Source organism: Corvus moneduloides, chromosome 2, assembly GCF_009650955.1.
Source record: "Corvus moneduloides isolate bCorMon1 chromosome 2, bCorMon1.pri, whole genome shotgun sequence".
NCBI lineage: Eukaryota > Metazoa > Chordata > Aves > Passeriformes > Corvidae > Corvus > Corvus moneduloides.
The window spans coordinates 47,138,132-47,160,863 of NC_045477.1; the positions used below are offsets into that span (position 1 = coordinate 47,138,132).

At 41.7% G+C, this 22,732-nt stretch overlaps 1 protein-coding gene across 6 annotated transcripts in view; it reads right to left on the reverse strand.

Moving 5' to 3' along the window:
• Window positions 1–22,732, reverse strand: part of SPATA13 (spermatogenesis associated 13) — a 169,481-nt gene that overhangs the window by 48,149 nt on the left and 98,600 nt on the right. The window contains exon 1 of one of the 6 annotated variants that reach the window (XM_032099440.1): window positions 22,461–22,628. The exons of 3 other annotated variants lie outside the window; for them this stretch is intronic. The gene's annotated coding sequence lies outside the window, so the exon portion shown is untranslated. Of the gene's footprint in view, window positions 1–7,704; window positions 7,801–22,451; window positions 22,629–22,732 lie in introns of those variants that run through there. 2 more of the 6 variants (XM_032099441.1, XM_032099439.1) reach the window with 2 other exon arrangements.

The window sequence follows — 22,732 nt, forward strand, 5'->3', positions numbered from 1 at the left end:
GTTAAAGGCAACTCCCCCACCAGCTTCACTGGGAGTAGGATCAAGATGTCAATTTTTTCAGTTTAGAAATGAGTGAAGAGTAGTATGTTTGTGTATGCAAGCTCAAACTAACATAAGCTGGTAATAATTTTCACCTGGGTTTTTTTTATATAAACTATGTGAAATTAGTGTAGGATGTTTCCATTTTTGTATATGTGCAACCAAATTAATAAAAATAAATTGAAACGGATTTTCCAAAACCAAGACCTTGTCGTCTTGGCACTGAAAAAGTCCAAGATGACACAATGAATCACATTGCTAAGAAAAATGCTGAAAGGACAGCCTGAGTTAAATTGCTGTGTTAACTTCCTAATTTGTCTGGTGAAAGTCCCCACTGCCCACATGCAGGAGGCTGGTGTGCAGATTCCTAAAGGCCCTTCCGCTTGCATTTACTTTGCTGCTGATAAAAGCAATTACTGACCCAAGTGAGAAAGGTTTATCACAATTTGGTATAAATCACAATACACAACAAACTGTTTTCCCCTCTAATCTTCTTTGAAATGTGCTTTGCAGAGGCTGAGCTTGCTCAGCTCTCTTAAACACAGGGACCTAATTTAGGGAGAACACAATAGCCCAATGAAGTGACGCCATCAATGAAAAATGACCCTTGTGTACCAGGTTACCATTATCGCATCTCCAAGTTGCTCTTACTCACCCACCTACACCACTACAGCTGCATGCAACTTAATGATGGCTTCGGCCTTTCAGGCTGTTTGAATGCTATTTATAACCCCACGGGGTCTGACTGTGATGCTATTCTTCCTCCCCATCCTCAAGAGGCATTATTCAGACAGCATGACATGGAGAGATGGCTGGTACTACAGAAGAGCAGTTTCCAATAAACAGATCATTGTGTTTTAACATAAAGAAGACTTCCAGTTACCAATTAGGAAGGCTGAATTCCACCTTTATTTTGTGTCTCACAAAGTATAAGAAGTAGGAAGAGAAAGGACTGTGGAGATGAAAAGTTGACAGAAATAGGAAGGAAAAGCATTTAGTCAAGAATCACTTTTTTTTTTTCTATACCATGTATTTTTCATTTTCTTCTTATCTTGAAAAATGTGATATTAGATTTTCTGTTAGGTGGCTGTATATTAAAGTGATATGGACTAGTTGGGAAGAAAGGGTGAGATTTCAGAATTGGAGTTGTCCCACTCTGCAGCCTTTTGCCTTCTCTTCCTGCTCTGTTCTAGGTGCTGTCCTTTTCTCTGTCACACCCCTCACTGCAGAGTCTGATGGCCCTACAGCCATTCTGTATTTATTTTTCTTGCTTGAAATAATAGCATGTAAAAGTGACTATTAGGAGCTCTTTATCAACCTTCTTCCCCACACACTTAATTACCCTGCCATTCCCTCTTCTCTATTCAAAACTGTTCTTCCAAAATTACCTGAGGATATGAAGGCACCTTGTTATGCAACAAGGATGCCAAAAAAAAAAAAAAAACAAACACATGGAAAAATAAATACATAGAGAAAGGTTCTTGAGGAGTTTGAGGGCTGAGGACCACCTGCAGTGGGTCATTGAATGACTCTGACCAGGGGCTGGAGTGATAGCGAGAAACATTTTTGTGTGTGAGCCATGGCAAGGGACTGAGTGTGGGTTTATTTGATTTTGGAGCAATGGTGCTTCTCCCTGGGCTCAGGGAGGAATCATAAAGCAGCACTCAGTGCTCACTTAAATCACTGAAGGGAGGAGGGGATACAGCAACTCTGCAGAGGCATAGTGTCCATCAGATACTAGAAGAGTGAAGCAGGTAGTGGACTTCATTAGGAATGATGCCACATCAGTAGAAATTATGTAAAGTTACATAAGATCATCCTGCTTCTGGTGCTTATTATAACAAAGTAACAGGTCAGCAGAATAATTGGCCAGCGTGACACAACAGAAATACCCACCTGGTTACAGTGTGGCTGCAGACCTTGGGAACTCTGTGCTGGCCAGAGCAAAAAACCTGGAACAATTACAGCTTTTGATACATTCATGAGGGCAGAACAGTGAATATTTCAGTGAGATTAAGAGAAACAGGTTGCACTTGGTGGGAAGGATTGGGGGATCCTGTTGTTAGGAGGCTCCTAGGTGGTACTGATTCATGGCCTTCGAGAACCACACAGTTGCTCAGGGTTTACTTCTCAATTAGTACCAATACTTTCTTTAGTCTCTCTCTACAATGACAAACTTGCTATCTTCGTTACAGTCTGAAGTAAATTAACATTCATGGGAATATTTCTTGTGCCAGATGATTGAATTACCATCTCCACCATGTTCCTCTTTCCATTTCAGAAAAAAAAATCATCTTGCTAATTCTACCTTTAGTTTGTCAATTTCTACTTTTTGTTTAAATTTACTCTATCAAAAATGCCTTGGAATGGAAAAGCTAGAAAAGAATAATTTGAGCAAAGCAGGTGACAAGTGCTAGAAGAACATTTATGTGCTAGGTCTTTTCAATAACATTTGTTCTCTGAATTTAGCCTGCCTGAAAACTTCAACGCAATTATAAACCTTCATCTAATAGTCATTACTCTGTTCTTCTGCTATTGTAGTAACTACTTATTTTCTTAATTATTAATACTAAACTCAATAATATATTTTTAAAGCATGGATGATCACATTTAAGCAAACTGTCTATTTTTTTTGTCCAGAAAAGAAATTACCTAATTTTAAAGATACGGAAAACACACAATGCCACTCACTTGAAAATTTATTTGTCTGGACAGGGAATCAGACACAGATTTATGAATTTTGGACTAGGTTATTTGTCCTGTTTAAAAAAAAAGTATGTATTAAATTAGAACTTTTATCTGCAGTATAGTAAAGGAAATCTCTTGCAGTCTTATGTTATTTATAAATATTACAATTGTTTCTAGGAAGCAATACAAATAATACATACTGCATTACTGCATCTGTAAGATATGGCAGCTGCACAGGCTAGTCACATTTTGATGGGAAATCAGATTATTTTTAAGATCAGAACACTGTAATCATGCAACTGTCTTCCTATTAGAACAGCATGGAAAAAACCCTAGCTTTAGTAGCCTGGGATGGAGTTAGTTATGTGTATCTATGGTAACAAAATGCATAATTGCCTGAAGTGGGGGAACTGGAACCAGTGCTCCAAGAGACTTTTATGGCCATTGGCTCAGACACCCATACTCCTATAACTAGTGGTAAAACAACTCTGTATTGTTCTACCACCAAAAGTAATGGTAAATTATCTGACCAAGAAGGAAATACCCATTTCAGGCAGGAGGGATGTCTTTATGACATCTTCCCTGTGGCTGGGGAAGACAGATTCTGGATTTTGTTTCTCTCTGACCTTGGCAGTTCAGCATACTTTTCTCAGCTTAAGTGCCATGTGTGTAAAATATGTGATGATAGGAGTAGTGCCTTATAACCTGTGGGTCTGCAAGGACCAATCCGTCAGTGCTCCCCTGGCACTTTGATGCTTACAGTGATGACAGCTATAAAAAGTGTACGCGTAGGGAAAATAATCCATTATCCACCCATGCAGAGGACAAACCCTAAATTCCATTTTTTGAAAGGAGTTCAGATTCAAGTGCCTGTTTCAAGACTCAATTGACTATTCTGATGATGGTCCATTAATCTTCTAAACTGGAGTTTGCAGATTTGGCTAATAATTTATGTTTGGTAATAGCACGGGGTAGCTCTGAACCTGAAAGATTACACACAGCCTTACTAAAAAAGTTAATTTACGTTGGTGAGCTGTCTTTGCCTGAACATTACAAACAGCAAAATGGACACTTTTGTTCCTGTCAGTGATGCTGTCCTTTTTAAAAAGACCTTAAACTTCAGGTTCAGAGAATCAGTTGGAGATGACCTTAAAAGCCATTCCCTCAACATGCTCGGGTACATAATTAAACTGCTAAGCCGGAGATATGAGCCATGTTTCCAGTTCCAGTACAAAAGGGAGGCAGTTTGCACAAATTCTGCCCTAGGGTCTGTCTTTTCTCTAAGCAATACTGAATACCTGAGCCAGATCTCTTACCACCTCTTGCTTTTCATTACATAATTCAGCAAACTTTGTTTCTATGCCAAGACAGGAATGGCTACCTTTCTGTCCTGTTACCACACACTGACCCAGAGGTGCTGTTGCTCCCCATAGATCAGTTGATCCTGTTCCCATCATCTCCTTTGATCTACTTGGTCTCTAAGGATGAAGGTAGAACTGGTGGCTCCTGCCAATGGAAGAGCACGCTACCACCTAAGGGGAGATATGCTGGACATGCCTTCTGCTTTTTCCCGCCAGGCTGCGAGCTGAAGCAGCTCCCCTGGCTGCACCCGAGCTGTTGCTGGGCAGGAGGTGGAAGTAAGCATCTAAGGGCAGGGGGGGAAGTGCAGGAAGGAGAGTGGAAATGCTTTCCACAAGCAACAGGACTCCTGAAATGGGTCCAGCCTTGGAATTTTTCTCAGGAGCTGCTCAAGAGTGCTGTGAATTGGAAAGGGCTGGGGGAACATGCAGTTGCCCTCAGCAATTCCCCATGTGCTGTGTTTCTGCCACAGGGTGCCAGAATGTGTGGGTGGGAGGTGGGTGTGTGAGTGGTGGTGCTGGGTGGGTGCCTGTAGCAGATTCACACAAGAGACACAAATAATCACCAAATTCTGTGGCAACACCACAAACAGGAAATATTTTTCAGTGTGTTCTCTGGAAAAGCAGGGAAATACTTTCTCCAGAAAACAGTTAATTTAATTTTTATGATGCATTGTTGTGTCAAAGATTACAATCAATCATTAAGATAAACAGAGATTTTAATCTGCCTTGCATTCAATCTCTGATTCAGTTTCAATTCCAGCCTCACCACAAAATAGTACAAATATAATCACAATGCACAGCAATCGGGATTGCTGTGTACCTCAAAACAACCATTTGTAAAATAACTCAGTAAAGATGCTGCCTAACTCTTTCTCGATGCAGCAAAAATCTTGTCAGGCCAATCTATACTCGAGTAGTTTATTCAGTCTCATTGGTAGGGTGAACACTGCATAGAGGCTAACGTTTAGTATTGTGCTGGAATCAGTTGGTTTAAAGCCTGTTTTCACCAGTCTCTGCATCAGCAGGGAACAGGGCCTCCCTGTCTGTGCCTGCAGCCAAACCATATGCGACATATGTTCAGCTGAGGCACTGCTGACACCCCCTGTCAGCATCTGGTAATTTTCCTAGCAGGGACAAGACTTACATGAAAGTTTTAACTCTGAAAGTCCTGAAGAGCCACAGACAGTACATTCCGGAATAATTTTTTTTTTTAACAGAAGAGCCAGAGGTGCACCTTTGTAACCAGCCAATTTCAGCAGGCTGCAGTACCATCTTTATACTTCACTGTATCAGGCCAAGAGAAGATGCTTCATTTATGAGAAATCCTGCTATTGTTCTGCTCATAAACAGCTCCTGTTCAGTGTTCAGCCCTCAGAGTCACAGATATTGCTGCCTGAGAAGCACTGAAATAACAGCCATCCTGTTCCATGCACAATATTATATATCTTGATTTTCCAACGCTTAATCAAAATACGTCATACAAATAAACACTTGAAAATTATTCGAAGTTGACTATTACATCTTTCACTGTTCTGAAGGCTAAGAAACCCTTCCTAAGGTTTACAGTAAGACACCATGACGTCTACTAAATCATTCAGCATCCCAGTGAAGCATATTCTCTTTTCTCACTAGTCTTCCTTTCTCATTGCCTAGAGCACCAAAGCTACACCACTGTTACTAGTAGAAACCAACATGCAATTTTTAGCCAAATCTCATTTTACTGGAACCTCTAAGCTTTTGAGAGCTTATTAGTTCAGAATTAACCTGGTATTAAATGAGAGAGAGTGAAATCCAGGCTTTATGGCAAGTATTAAACAGCTTTGCTAACACATAGTAATGAAAAGCAATTAGCATACGACCAAGTCCAGGCTCATTTCACTTAAACCAGGAGCTGTTTTCCCAGGGAGGATATTGAGTACTTGTGACTACTTTCTGCTGCAGTATTCTTACATGGAATCATGTGGTGCTTTCATCCTATGCTGAGAGTTTTGGAAAATACTTCACTGGCATCAGCAACCCACTTTTGATCCCATAAACTTCTACCTATTTCCTGGCTTTCCCTTAATGGGTAAACAACTCTTAAGTTGTTAGCTTAGCTAATTATGCTCAAAGGTACAGAGAAACCTCTCTAATTTACCAGACTCCTAAAAGCTTGGTTTTGTTTGGGTTTTTTTCTTACTCCCCAGAAAAGCCCAGCAGCCAACTTGACGGCCATTACTCCAAGAAAACTGGCAGTCAGCAAGTTGCTTAATCCTCAGTTTACTTGCATACTGATTTCATACCACAAGTTCAGTTAGAGTGCATTGCTAGAGCTGTGGTCTTGCAGACGTTTTAAGTAGGTGATTCTCTGCTGTTGCATGCTTAAAAATCACACTGATCTCACGAGATAATCTACAATAAATGTGTGAGCACCTGATAGTTAAACTGGGGGAGTAAGGGCAAAGGCCAACAGGGTGATTGTTTATTTTCAAAAGATACGTTTATTAACACACAGGTGTATTTGAATTAAAGCGAGATTGCTCCAACAGTTCCTAGAGCAAAACTGTGCCTTGGGCTTTGGCCAACCTTAAGTACGTCTGAAAGCAAAATTCAGGTTTAGTTTGTAGTTCTGAATTACCACCGTTTGCAGGTGATACCAGAACCAAAATCAAAGAGTGTCTCCTTCCCTGGCTAGCAGGAAAGGCAGGAGCTGCCATTTTGGAAGTAATTTTCCTTGTTTGTAGATGGAATTAAACCACATTACTTAAAGTTTTCAGGTCCTGTCTTTTTCCTTGCAAACAATGGAAGATTATGGTTTTCATCTGCATACGAAACAGTGAGAACAGCTTTTTAGAAACAGTATGTTACAACACTTTATCAATGCCAATTACATTACAACACAGACCAATAGTACCATCTTCTCCTGAAAAAAGTTTCATTAATAAAAAAAGTAACACTGTAGCTTGCACAGGCTACAGCATGGTATGGTCACATAAGATACATTTGGTCAGTCTATTCTCGGGGCTTCTCAAAATGCAAGCAACAGATCAGCTTAGTACCCTCTGGCAAAGTCTGCCTTTCAAAATTTCTGAGTGACAGTGGAGGACAGCGCTCCAGCCCAGGGTCGTCAGTGATGACACATTGGTGCACACAGCCACCAGTGGCTCAGCTCTATGGCTGGGTGGGCTTCTGCCCAAGGTGGGTACAGGAAGCTGGGGTAATGCCAGGGAATTTGCCCCCCAGTGCCACTGCCAGTGGGATCCCCTCGAAGTCACAGAGCACAAGCAGACAGTTGCAGTGTGTGAGCTCAGCAGTGAATAATGCCCAAATGGCTTTGCTAGATGAACTGCACAGATGATCTGCAACTCTGCAAGCCATACACACAGAGGAACAAACCACACTGCAGCCAACACATAAAACTTTTGATATTTTGATCTTAGTCTCAGTCATGGTTTTGCACTTAACTGGAAAAACTAATAAAACCATAATTATAAAATTTAATTAATTACCACCATATATACCTAAATGATTATGTCTTCCAGCAGCCACTAACTATAAGGTCTGCTCTTCTGGATAATATTTAATCTAAATGTATGAAAATCCATTGCACAAACTATTATCCTGTTACAGTACAAACCTTGTTCCAGAAAACTTGTTCGGTTTTTGAAAGAGCCTGTTGTTGCCTGGATTCTGAGCTCAGTTCTGCTGAACCTTGTGTAAGCCTTTAAACACCTCTGGGAGGAAAAGGGACTCAGCATGATCCAGCTGCAGTCAGTACCTTGTGGGATTGAACCTTAAGTTAATATATAACAAACGGCTGCACAGCAGCATGTGAAATCAGCAAGTTAAACATACACTTGGAATAACTGTAACACGGAAGGAAGAACATTTACAGGAACATTTCTTTAAAGTTTTTATCTTGGAGAGTCTTGTATGCAGCATTTCTATATATTTACCATATGGAAGCAAAGGTTTGGGAGTGTGCTGGTGAAAGTAAAATTAAGTAGCCAACGCAGAAATAATCTAAACTTGCAACCAAAGCCTTGTAGTAAGTATTGTGCAGACTGTGAGCTGGTTATTATGAGTGGGAATCTACCCTGAGCAACTGCACCTGACAGCGTGGACAAAATGGATTACCCAGAATGGTACACTCTGAGTACACATCCATGAAAGTGAAAATAACAAGGAACCTCAAAACTTTATCACCCAGCTCTAGTAGTGGCAGGTGTCAGCAACAGCACCAAATTCCAAACTCATGCCTGATGAATCTGAAGCAGATGAAAGAGGCAGAAATCAAAGGTACAATTACGTCTGTGAGAGCTGCGAAGTGGCACAGGAAGGCAACCGGGTTTGCAGCAGACACTGCTGGTGGGGAGCAGAGTTATCCCAGTGGCAGAACAGCGTGGAAAACCAGATAGACACCTGCCAGAAATGTGCCAGGGACATGAGCCTCCCTGCTTTTCCTGACGGGTGTACAATGGGGGTGCAGCTACACTTTCCCAGAGACCCACATTTATCTCGAGAGCCTGGCATCACATATAGAAATATAGAGTGCCCCTGGCTTTGTGCTCTCCAGTCAGAAGGACCTGTACAGCTCCCTCCTGTACATCCCTATATAGAAGACCAAGTTCTGTATTACAGAAGATCTGCTGGAATGTGGTTCAATCTTCCCTTTTCCTCCCCAGAAGTTATAATCAACTTTCAATTGCATTTTTTTTCTGAATTAGAAAGATGTGAAGAATAACTGCAATTGTGAATGCAAGAGAACACTAATTCAAAGAGAAATTAATTTCTGTCTTAGAGTTCTTTTAGTTATTCCATGAATAATCAAAATGAGAATCTTTAATGGCAATATCATATTCATTTATTAAAAGTGGAAATACCAGCAGATTTCCTCAATAATAGGTTTACATATCCAAGATAATTTTCAAAACTAATTAATAATTTATAGTGAAGTATGAGGCTTCATATTATGTCTCATGCAATAATCTGAAACTCAGATACTATGGAATTCCCTATTATTAGTTAAATTCATTTTAGCTGAATGCCCTACTGGGATACCAGTATCAAGAAAGTTAACTGTATGAGAGGATAAAGACAGAACTACAACTCTGCAATGTCTGACTTATGCTCAAGGTCTTCAATGAAAAGGAGGAAACAAACTCTTCAGAGCCATGATTTTCTCATGCAAGACTGGGTTTTTACAATTTTCAGCCTTCTGAGTCAGACACAAGGTCCACAAAAGTTAAGGGGACTTTCCTCTGCTTCTATAAATCTTTAAGTAAAGATTATCAAAAATGCTAAGTCCAAGTAATTTTCCTGGTCTCAGGTCACTCACCAGGGTGCTCATCTAGGGGGTTGCCATATAAACACTGGTTTTGATCATGGTGCTGGGAGGGGAGAAAGTGAAGAAAATACTAAATGTATCTTTGTGGTTTGAAATTTTGGGAGAAACTGAAACACAAATAATACTGCATGGCACAAATTGATCTTCAGTCAATCTGCAACTCACAGAATAGCAGGTTGAGTTGAGGTTGGAAAACACCTCTGGATACCATCCAGTCCAGCCCCCCTCACAGAATGGGGGAGGTTGGAAGACACCTATGGAGGTCACCTGGTCTAACTCCCCTGCTCAAAGCAGGGTCAGCTAAAGCAGGTGAGCAGAGCCATGTCCTGTCAAGTTTTAAATAATATTTTGAAGTCTACCAGGATGGAAATTCCACAGCATCTGTGGGCAGCCTGTTCCAGTATTTCAGCAATTTCAGAAATTTCCTGTATTTCAGTTTGTGCAGATTGTCTCTTGCCCTTTTACTGGACACCAGTGAGAAGAGTCTGTCCCTGTTCTCATTTTCCTCTTTACTGCTTCACTCCCATCAGGTATTTATGCCCATTAGTAAAATCCCTTCAGCATCCTCTTCTCCAGGATGAATGGTTCCAGCTGTCTCTGCCTGTCATCATATGTCAGATGCTCTAGTTGGTGTAACAGGTGCTACTCCTAGTTTTGTATCCCCTGCAGATGTGCTGAGGGTGCACTGTCCCATCAAGAATGGAGATGCTAACCAGTACTGGCCACAGCACTGGTGTCTGAGGTACAGCCCTAGTGCCTGGTTTCCAGATGGGCTTCATGCCATTGATCACATGTCTTAGAACCCAGTGGTTCACCCAGTTTTACATCCCCTAACCATCACTTGCCTTGTCCAAGCTTCATCAGTTTACCTGGAAGCATGTTATCAGAAACAGTGTCAAAAGTTTTGCTAAGACCCACTGCTCTCCCCTTGTCCTTGGAGCTGGTCATTTTGTTGTTGAAGGCTATCAGCTTGACCAGGCATGATTTCCCCTTTGCAAATCCATGTTGACTACTCCAAATCACTTTCTTGTCTTTCATATGTTTGGAAAAGGCTTCCAGGAAGATTTGATCCACCTCCTTCCTGGGTACTGAGCTGAGGCTGATTAGCCTATACTCTCCCAGCTCTTCATTCCTATTCACAGAGGCCACCCTGTAGCCCCCACAGACAAAACCCTGCCATGTAAACCCACTACACTCTTGTATTCTTCCATTTGATGTTTAAATTATCAGGAGCTCCTTGTTCATCCATGCAGGCCTCCTGCCATCCTTGCTTGTTTTCCTGCTTATTGGACTGGAGTATTCAGGAGGTGATTCTTGAAAGACAACTACCTATTTTTGCTCCAAGATGTTATAGCACAGAAATCTTCCAAGGATGTTCCTGAAGAGGCCAAAGCCTGCTGTCTTGAAGCCCAGGGCTGTGATCCTGCTATTTGTCCTGTTTCCTCCTCTAAGAATCTTGTACTCCATCGCTATGGGTCACTGCAGCCAAAGCTGCTCCCAGCCTTCACATGCCCAGCCAGATGTTTCATGTTTGTAAGCTCATGGAGGTCCAGCAGAGTGCTGTTTCTCATTGACTCCTCAGTTGCCAGGGTTAGGAATTACCCTCAATGCACTCCAGAAACCTCCCAGATTGCCTGTGCCCTGCGGTGTTGTCTCTCTAGCAGATATGGGAATGGTTTAAGTTGCCCACGACAACCAGGATTTCCATCATGAGATGGTTTAGCATCTGGTAATATTCATGTGGCTGCAGAATTTCTGCCTTTGGTTGCTCCTAGTTGGAAATCTGTTGCATTTTCAGAGGACCATTCCCGCTCTGGAAACTACCATTGCATTTTACAACCACTGCCAGCAGTCTTGACCAAAGCAAAGAAGTCTTAAGAAGGCTTGGACTCTAAACACACTACTAGCAGTAATATTTTCATTCTGGTGACCTGAGTTTGGACATGTTAATAAAACAAAACATCTTTCCCATGTTGTATATGCTCCACAAGCACAACAGTTGACTTTCAGGGCCTTTCTTCCACTACTTTTTGTTATCTCAAAGTTCAGTTGAAAAATGTGGAAACGTGGAATACAGAGTTCACCTTCCAACAGTTAATGCCAAATCTTCTACTATAGTCAGAACACAGAGAAGCAGCAACAAAATAAACAGGAAAAAAAAAAGAAAAGAAGACAGAAGTTGGCATGTCTGCATGTTGCTGTATCAATTACATTAAGGCTTCTCAGTCTTAACAGCCCCACACAATACAAAGCAGGCCCTGAAAGAAGGGCAATCCCCCCTGCAAATATTTAGGTTAGCAACAGCAAAGTAATCCAGGCACAGCACTATTCATAAGACCAATTCATCACCAGGTCATACAAGGCAATTAGGCCTGGACACTAGATGCAGAGGGGAGCAGATTAACAACCATCAAGATGTTTTAAGTGATCCTGGTTTATTTTTAACAATATTTTAAAGCCTCTGAGAAGATTAATTCCTCAGCCCAAGAGCTGAGTACCTTGCTGCTGCCAAGGTAAAATGATGTACTAATTGAGTTCTCAGCACAGGAGTATTCTTTGTAGGACTTGGAAGTGATACTGTTTTGATGCTGCTAATGTCGGTGCACAATAAACATCACTGTCCTCCGCCCTGAAAGTTTGATTTCTTTGCAACAGGATGAAAAAGTTCCTACAATTTTCTCTCGTTCTCATTCTCTTTTTCATGCCCTCATGCAGAAAAAACACAGCAGATTACATCCATAAAAGCAAAACCTGCTAATGTGTATTCTTCAGTCATGAGAGCCTGTTTCATAGGGAAAACTGTGAAAACTTCAACAGCTGCATTATCTCTTCAGAGCATCAGTGGTAAATAAGACAGTTTCTTACACTGAAGTTAAAATGCACCTGAGAGAATAAAATAAAATACAATAAATATATCTATTGTGAAACATAGCAGATAAGATGTCAATATTTAAAATTAAAAGAAAAAGGTACACTAGAAATAAATAGTGAAATATCCAGGACAAAATTTTTAGTCCTGTTTCTGAATCTCATTCTCAAGAGAAAGTTTTTAGGAAGGACCTGCTGCATTAAATTGGACCAAAGGCCATCTAATTAACTATCTTGTCTTCAAGTGGCTTAAGGAGGAACAAGAAACAAGATGAATACAGAAAAAGTTTCCCTTTATTTTACTTTCCCATCTTCTGGCAATCTAGAGTTTAGAGTCTTCCTAAATCACATGCTGCATTCAGAATACACTGTTTTCTAGTCCTCTTGGGATAGTTTTCCACAAAATTTTCTGCTTCCTTTCTGTTTGTATTAATTCTTTGGATTCTATATCCTCGTATCTCACTGACTTTCCCATAATTAATTGGTACCCCAAGTGAAATACATTCATTTTGGTTTGATTTTAATCTCTTGCCTAGATGATGCTGTGTCTGTTTGAAACCCTAGTTGTGCCAGAGAGTGCTGAGATCTGGGTGCCTCCAGCCTCCCAAATATGGGTGTTGAAAGAGGTGAAGTAACAAACAGGAAGGATGGGTTTCCAGGAGAAAATGAGAAGAGGGAGCACAGTTGGCAAGACAGCATATAGGCAGATGTATAAGTTGGGTTTCTGGACTATTGCCCAAATATTTGTGGTGGTCATACTTGCTCCTTGTACCATTAGGAGGGGGATTCCTGGTTTTTAACAATCTCAATGACTGTAATACATAAATCATAAATAAATAATCCCTTAAAAGCATGATGTTCTCAATCTTTTGTCTTCTAGCTTCCCCACACGCTTCTTATATTTTATGCTGCCATTCAGGTTTTAAGTAACGTATTTAACTCAGCTTTCTTACAAGCTGAAAAGTCAAAGCCCTGCTGAAGAATGCCACCAGTTCCCCAAAATTCACTCATCCTCTCTCAGCAGCCAGTACACCAGGAAGTATAAATTCCATGTTAACCTTTTCTCCAGTGTGTTACACTGTGTGTGACAGTGAAGTACTTGGCAAACTTGGCTACTTTCTTCCTGGATAGCTAAGCTGTTCCATCAGCAACATAAAAATGTTTTAACAAAACAGCAACAAACCATGCAGTGTGCCAAGGAGCCTCAGAGCCCTTGGTTCATTGTTGGGAGGTTACTTTTAATTACAAGGTCCTGATTAACACATTGGAACAAGGCAGTAGCTTACTTCAAACAGTTCCAAATCATTGTACTTAAAAATGCTGACCCTTGTCATAAGCAAGGACAAGTGATGAAAACAAAAGGAAACTGTTTTGGCTCTGAGTGAATTTCAAGTTCCATGACAGAACTTTGCAGAAACACAGTAATCTATAAAAGCCAGCTTTCAAACATTAATTTGTAGTACCATAAATAGCCAAACTCTTCCCCTTAGTAGCCCAAATCCCAAACTGATGGTATCACTCAGGAACTTAACTTTTAAACAAGGGTTTCTAGACAAGATTTTCCTTTTTAACTCTTGCATTGATTTTTTCTAGTTGGTGCAACCTTGCATATCCTCCATCTCCTCCTGCTCATTGTTGTTGTTATTATTATTATTATTGTTGTTGTTGTTGTTGTTGCTAAAATATGGTTTTTTATTCTATTACCTGACTGAAGCTTTTTACTCGTACATTTTGCTCAGAGGCAGCATTATCTGCTTCTTAGAAAAAGCATTCTGTTTGTAATTCAGTCTCTGCAACAATATTAATGCAGGGACAGATCCTGGCTTCATTTGAAGCTCTCAGCTGCAGTTCTTCCATACGGAAGTAAAACATGAAATTACCATAATTAAAACCTAGTTGAAAATACAAGAGAAGGAGGAGGTACACTCCTCATCATAGCAATGTTAAGTGTGGTTAAAATGAATCCAGAAGCTTTTGTAGAGAAGTTTCCTTCCTTAGAAACAGGAAACAACTGACAAGATGTGGGCTAAGCTCAGCAGCTTCTGCTCTGCTGCCTCAAGAGGGTACCTGGGTGAGTTGCTGAACATCTGAACTTTGAACATTACAACAGACTCTTATTTTCTGCACGTGCATGAAAGCCTCCTTTATTTTCTTATCCCAGGAAACGGAAGCCATATGGAAAAGAATGCCCTCAGAATATGTAAGCAGTTCTGGCAAGTTTAATCTAGAGCCATAGAATCCAAATAAAATAGGAATCACTGGGATGATTAATTTGTGAAAATCTCTACTCTTTAATCAGAAGACAAATGATAAATCTGACCAAGATAAATGATCAATTACTTATTAAATCTAACAGGGTGATAAGGCCTAGTAGGTAAGTCAAAGTCACTTTTACCTAGAGTTCAATGGGCAAGTCCAGCAGGATGGTTTGGGTGAATGAAAGACGTGAGCTGACTTTAAATAAGACAGCTGGTTCTTGCATACCAAATTACTCTTACTTGATCCTGTGCACAGAGCAGTGTGAAAGGTGGCCTCCCAAAAGCAGTGCTGGTAGTCAGGAGCATGTGTAAGGTAAGCCCTGTGTTGGAAAGCCGGGTTACAGTGTAGTTAAACTGCTCTCAAATTTGTTTAACGTAATTAATCAAATCCAGTGTGTTTTCAGAGAGCATAAAGCATTTCCATAACACAAAATAAAAATATGAAAAAAAAACCAGAAACACCAAATATGGCATTCTGACTGTCTTACAAAAATGCTGGATGAGATCAATGAGCCTTGCCTTGAAGCCAAGCAGCAATTGTCCCACAGACTGCACTGCAACTGCAGGTCAGGCACTCTCCAGCTGACTCAGGTACAGAGGACAGATGTGACACAAACATCTCAGACATAAGTGATACCGTCTAAGTGTTAATCTCACTCACCTTCCTCTGCTCCAAGCAAACACACAGCTCAGAGGGAAGTTGTGTGTATTAGCAGGGATTGAATTTGCTCCCAGGATAAATGAGCTGCTAACACAGTAGATACCAGCCCTTCTCTCCAGTTCTTGTGTGCTGAGTAACCCTCAGCTCTCCTGCTGAACCTCAGGCTCAATGGGACTGTTAGACCAGATGACTAATCAAACCAAGCTCTTCAGTAGAGTTGTCTCCATTTATGGTCAACCTACTTAAGGCTCAAAATATTCTCATAAAACATGCACAAAATTTATCCAAATTCAAAATCAAAGGCTGCTATGGAACATGTGGTGAGAGCAATACAGAGAAAATTTACTATTTCAAGGATTAAGTGTCCTGAACACAGAACAAAGATGGATTTTGAAAAAATGTTTGGTGCTTTTCATTAGCAAGGGGCATAACATTCTTCTTCTCTTCCATTTTCCCTCCAGGAAGACAAAGAAAGGAAAGAGACAGAGGAATGTTAAATGATGTAATATCTCAGACATATAATTCTTTGTAATGAGGTAGGTGCTTTCTTTGTTAACTGGGCACTCTGTGCCAACAGTGTAAGTACATACAGATTTAGGAGGCTCTGTCTGTTCAACAGACTGGCTTCTGAAATTTCCACTGCAGTTGGAGCTGGATTAAAATTGTGTGACAAGTAATTCTTCTTATCACAATAATGTGTACTATTATCTGTTGTCATGGCTTCAAGTAATGACACTTCGGGTAGCAAAAATAAGCCATGTTTTGTGTTCCTATTGAATCACTGTTGCATTTGACTAATATGAATTGGGGGTTCAGGCCCATAAACAATTTTCCTTCTGTTTAAAATAATCCAGCTAAAACAAGTGAAACAACTTCTCCGGAACCGCATACCTACATACAATGTTAATACTTTGAGAACAACAGCAAAACCAGATTCTCAAAAGACCAAATAATACAAAGGACTGTCTCTCTCCCAGAAGAGAACACTAACCAAAATGAGACATTTCATGTGCATTAGCAAGGATGGTTAATGAGTGTTTCCAATACAGACTGATAATCATGTGACTGAAGAACAGAAAATATTATGCTTATATTTGTAAAGGAGGAGGTTTGCCTGGGAAATTAACTGACTCTTTAGTCTGAATCTGAACTTTGTAAGATTTTACAGCTAAATCTGAAGGCAGGATTGGCTGGGGAGTTCTATTCCAAGTGAAGAGAAATCATGTACTATAAATAAGTAGATGACAGGAGATAGGAGTGGTAGCTGTGCACAGTGGAAAGAAGAAGGTTAGGCAATTTCAGGGATCACAGGGAACCAGGAGGAGGAAAAAGTCATGTGATGGTCCTTATGAATGTAGCAGTCAGGGCAAACACCACTGAGGCCCAAAGAGATCACTCACTGAGCCTATAATTAAGCAGCCCTTTGCCTCTCCAGGGACACAGGACTGTCCTTCCCTGAGCAACAATGACCCCTTCTCCCTGTCTTGTAGTTTAACAGGTCTGTTCTGTATGGAGCTACAGACCAGGAATCAGTGACAGAAAACACAGTTATTGCAGAGTAAAGTGTTTTTATAGAGAAATGAACCTTGTAGAGATAATGAATTCTGCATCACAGGCAGTTTGCCTCCCTGCTTCTTCCTGATACAGACTGTTCCCTACTGGGGGAGCTCAGTAGATTTCACTGCTTTTTTCCTCCATGGTCTTTTTTCTTCAATAATACCTAGTCATTCATCATGACCAGATACCTCTTCTCTGAAGAAAGGCTTGTAATTTTCCTCTGCCCTGTAGCTTCTCAGCCTGGCAGTTTCACCTGAGATGAGATCCTCAAAGCTAAATTATTTTCTCCTGATTTTTTTTTTTTTTTAGGAGAAGGGCAAAAAGTATTTGGGTTTTTTCCTCATGGATTCTTTTATAGAAGGTCAGTATGGCTTAGCTGATGGCCCAAAGAATCAATTTGGCTTGCTTTTTTCCCCAAAATTCATAGGCAAAGGATACAAATACACCTGCAAAGCTCTTCCAATCTCTGCCTCACCCAGCACAGAACCACTCAAATGGGCACTCTTAAAGCCCTGAGATCTAAAGTCACACCTCTCCTCACACACATAGGGTTTAACACATAGGAGCTATTTAAACTCTTCCAGGAGGTCAAAGGGAAGACTTACAACCAATATAACATAATACCCTTCACATTCTTATTACCTATCTGCCATATCTGGTACTGGTGCTATGTCATTAAGATCATATGTGTGTGTTTGTACTTGTGTGTATATAGTAATCCATCAGAGCATTCTTAGACTGATGCAGTGTAAGACCATGACATGAGCCAGGTTCACTCCCTGACTCCATGCTTGTCTCAGCATTTTGCAATTCTACAATATGCAAGGGAAGAAAAATTTCATGCAGGAAAAAAGAAATACCTCCTTTCTTTTAATAAGTGGTGCCAGCCACTAAATCTCTACGTAGAGTGGTAAACCCATCACAACTAGAAATAAAATATCAGCAGATGCAAACTTGTGTGATTTTTATTTTTGCTTCACTTTACTAATTGGTCAGTTGTGCCAGATAATTTGCTTAAATCTAAAACAGACCAGGAAGACTTAAAATAACATTTCAATGGTCAGGCTATGCAATTTGGGTCACTAGTTTTTTACAAGTTGGGGATTTACATTGTCTTGGCTAGTCTTTGAATATATTGGCTTATAAAAGTAGAGGTCTCTCCATGAGCAAACAATCTGTCTGCTGCCCCAGCATTGCAAAGTACACACTGATTTCCTTGAGGATGTGGTTGTTTTTGACAGTTGCAGAAAAGGGTCTTGAGCCTGCCCCTACTAAATCAATTCATTACACAACTGCCATTCAAACGCTGTCCACGCTTCACGAAGCATATGAGGATTGCTGCTGCTGCTGCTCTATACTGCCACAGGAGCTCAGCCACAGCTGTAATTCTCATCTAGTTGGGAAGCTTGTTAAAATCCTCTAATTAAAACCCTCCATAGCCTTATTCAAGTCCTTCTTGCAGCCCTTGACCTTTTCCCCTCAGCTGGGACACATACAGGTATGGCAGTCTGGTGTATCACAGCAGGCAGGAAAAGCATTACGGTGTCCAGCTTCTAGAGACTTCATTTTCCCATAAATACTTACATCTTTCACACTTACTATTGTGTTGAATAGACTACAATGACACTATGTCATGAAATGCAAAACTTCTGGATCACCTATCTGCTGATCTGCTTTTACATCACTATTATTTTCTTAAAAAAAAAAAAAAAAGAGAAGTTCCAATATTTGGAATCATTAATTGGGCAGAGAATAGACAAAAATACTGCATCTTCATTTGCTCATAATAACAATTTTTCAAGCATCACAATATTTCTGATACAGTCACATTAGATTATTCTAATTATCATAAATTTCCATTTATCCCCTTCCCATTAAGTATTGCATGCAAAAAACATTCATGCAACTCATTAAGAGACACCAACTTTTTTCTGAGTAACAGCCTTAGTTTATCAGAGCTGCTTCATAAATTCTTGGAAATGAGTTCTGCTTATGTTCTTCTAGGACTCTAAAAACAGAATATGCAGAGAGAGCAGCATCAAGGACTGGCAAACCACTCAGTTTCTTGTGTGTTGGAATCTAAGGGGCAAGTATTTAGAAGACAAAAACTGCAGAAGAAACAGGGACTGAAACAGATACAGTAAATAGACAATGTTCTTTTCAAACCTCATGGAACAATGTGTTGGTATTCTTGTGAGAAGAGAAACAAAAACTTGTAATTAAATATGTGATTCTCTGGGGAGACTAACAGCCCCTCTGAGAACAGATGACGTGTAATGCCACTATCAGCAATGATAATGCAAACTGGAAGAAAGGCAACAAGTACCAATTAGCCACTCACAACTTTGGCATATTTGATTGTTATTCATTCATTTGAGATTTGCTTGCTGATTATACTAATCAACAAAAAGGAAAAAGCCTTTGGAAAGGATTTATAATGTCTACAAGGAAATCTTCATTTCCAGCTCTCCCTGGGAAGTGCATTTAATTGGTGCGCCATGTCTTCAGGAATTATACCCATCCACTTGTTTCACCTAAGGGCATGAAAGAAGAGGGAAATGAAAAACTAACTTGGTTTTACATTCCCTTATGAGCCTTACCCGCTCAAATAGCACATTCTTCTATCCAGAAATGTAGTCTGATTGGAAAAGGAGGAACAGGCTGCTTGCCAAGGATTTCTAGATAACCCATTACTGAGCACACCAGAGGCTGCAGTGAGCCAATGAGACCCTCAGGCATGCTGCTGCCATGGATGTGCTGCACATGGGATGTGGGGATCAAGGACACACAGCAAGTACAAAGTTTTAGGGAGCATGGTCCACCATGTCCATGGGGCAAAATCCCTGTCCATAGGCAGAAACACATGGCTCTCCTAGAGCTTCCCAGGATTCCTGTATCTCCAGCAAGGAAATTAGTACCACATCATTCTCCTGGAGAAACTGGCTGTTCATGGCATGGACAGGGGCACTGTTTAGTGAGTAAAAACTAGGTAGCTGAGGCCAGAGTGTGGTGGTGAATGGAGTTACATCCTTCTGGCAGCTGGTCAACAGTGGTGTTTCCAAGGGCTCCCTATTGGGGCCAGCCCTGTTTAATAACTTTATTGACTACCAGGATGAAGGGATACTCAGGGTTTATCCTAGAAGAACTTAATACTCATTTCAGGCAGGATCAAAGAACTCGATCCTGGAGCTCTTTTCTATGATATTAGCTGCAGTGAGGCAGAGTGGAAGCCCGCCAAGGTGAATGGGAATTCAGAGAGCTTTGGGTGAGATCCCATAAGAGCAAAAGGTTGCAGAAGTGAGACTCAAAGCAGACCACTGGCCATTACAGTAAAGTCAGCCAGGATCATTCTACTACTAATACTATTGTACAGACACAACACATGATGTGTATGTCTTTGGACTGTCCTGGAGGCTTCCATGTGATGAATTAGGGGCCTGAACAGTTGGGGAAGGAAGTGGCAGGAGGGACCAACTGCCCTGGCACACAGCATGGAGCAAGCACTGCATCCAAGGGGAATCTAGGGTCTCACCGACTCCTTCCAGTCCCCTTGCAAATCCCTACATGAGTTGAAGAGCTTTAAGTTACTGTTATAATTCTACTGTTAAGTTTTCACATGTATACAAATCCCTACACAGCAAAATTATACTAATTTTAGGACTTAGCTTTATAACCATTTAGAAATCTTAATTTGTCTATCAATCACACCTCAAGCCTAAGCTCAGGGGCACACATCTGTCAAAAATGTTCAAGAAGATATGTGAAAAAGACAGGAAGAAAAGCAACCCTTCTCATGTTAAGCTCTGTACAGACAGGAGAATCACTGGACACTTCTACAGCCAGTTACATTGAATAAATGCACTCAGAGCTCTGCATGAGTTCTGCACACTCTCCCTGGCAGCAAAGCTAGAACCCCAGGCAGCTCTTTGTCCTTTACAGGACATCGTCGTGGAGCCTGTGGGATTCCTTAGGAAATTTCTTGTGACAGGGTGCTCTCAGGTAAGGCTTGGGGAAAAAAATAATCCCCAAAGTGGTGACAGAGCTGGAAGGGGGTGCCACAGGCTGGCCAATGTGAGCATGAAAGCAGCAGCTGGATCCAGATAGGAAAACAGGAGCGGACCGGGCTGGAGAAGATGTGAGAGCGATGAGGAAGGACCATCACATCCTGAGCGACTGAAGAGAACAAGGGGTGGGGAGGAGAGATCTGCAAGTTAACACAGGGGGGGCCTCCAGGTGGTGGCGGAGAGGCAAGAGAGACTCAAGCAGAAGCTGGGCCTTCCCAAACGATTCCTCTCTCTTTGGCAGTGAAGGAAAACTTAGGGAAATATGCAGATTAAACAAAGGAGTGAAGAGCGACAGTAACAAGGAGCTGCAGTAATGTGAAAATGCAGGTAGAAAAAAAAAAATCACTGAAACAGGTTATCACTTTTTGGTTTTTTAAGAGTGAAACAAGCCAAAGCAGCCCCAGACACTTTCAGCTCACAGGACCAGTCAGCACATACACAGCTCACCTGAGGTCTGTGACCTTGGCAACATGGCAAGTGTTTTATTTTCACTGACATAAACCATTCATGAACCATTTCTCCGATGCATGAAACATAAACAAGCTTTCCTTTTGCATAGGTAAGTATTTCTTCCCTCCACTGTGATTTCATCCCCTAAACCAAATATTTTTATGCATGGAACCACTGGAAGGAAAACAAGTCTGAGACTTCCCACTAATTACTGCATTTCCCAGGAGTTCCCCTGCAGTGTCTGGAGCCAGGGTCCCGTGCCACACGTTTTATTTTGTGGAGTCTTTCCATTTTACGACTTTTGAAGCAACTGGTGGTGTTTATTGATCTTTCCACACAGCTGTTCTTTTCCTACAGGAGCACTGAGATGGTTATTCTTTAGTCTGATACATGAGGCCCCAGGCTTTTCTGTTTCAGGGAATCGAGGAGGCAGAAGCTTTTTAAGACTCAGTTTGTGGGTGTAAAGGAAACAGGAAATGCTACACAACTGGCTTCAGTTTCACAGTAAAAAATGTGCTTGTGTGATGAATCTCAAAATCCCGTGAGCTAGCTATCCCAAATGAGACTAGCCGAGATACATAAGGATGGGACGAGGGAATTGCCAGAGATCTGTGCTGGAAAAGGAGGGATGAGCCATGGGCAGCTCTACAGGAGAAGGACGGTGGAGCATCTGCATAAAACAACTCCAGCTACCCCATGGGTGGCTTCCAGCACATCTCCTCGTGTCCCACACAACACTTGAATCCCCCTCAGCAACTTCTACCATTCCTCAGCCATCCTAACTAATTTCTAATATTGAGCGATCAGACAGGAACAGGAATGACCACATGTACATACAAGACAGGTCAGACTCACGCAGTAACAAAAACCACAAGCGCTCACGACCCCCGGATAACCCCAAACTGGGGATAGCATCACTCAAGCGTGGATTACGCTTCAGGCTTTTGCGCGGGCCGCAGTCCCACGGGACCCCAGAGCCGCACAGCCCCGCGGCTGCGGCCGGCGCTCTCCTGCAAGGGGTGCGCCTGGCAGCCCGCAGAGACCCCGCTGTCGCCCGCGTGTCTCCGGAGCCACCCCCGGGACACGGCAGCGGCGGTGCACCGGGATGCTGGTGGGAGCTCGTAACTTGGCGAGAGAGCGGGGAACGAGCACGAAAGGAAACTCGTGAGAAAAAAATACCTGCCTTACCGCTCTGCCGACTCCTCAGAAAGCGCTGCGGACGCTTGCACGTACAAAGCTTTCCCAAAAATCACACAAGGATCTCCGCTCAGCACGAAGAAAAGCTGGGGCGCCCTCGTCCTCCCCGAGCCGCCCCTGCGAGCAGCCGGGCTTCCCTCCGTGAGGATTCCCAGCCCTCCAAGCGCCCGGGGGTCCCCGAAGGCGTCGCCGCCCCCCGGAGCCGTTCCCCCGCCTGCTCCGCTCGGGGGGAGGAACAGCTGGGAGGGTGTCAGCACAACACG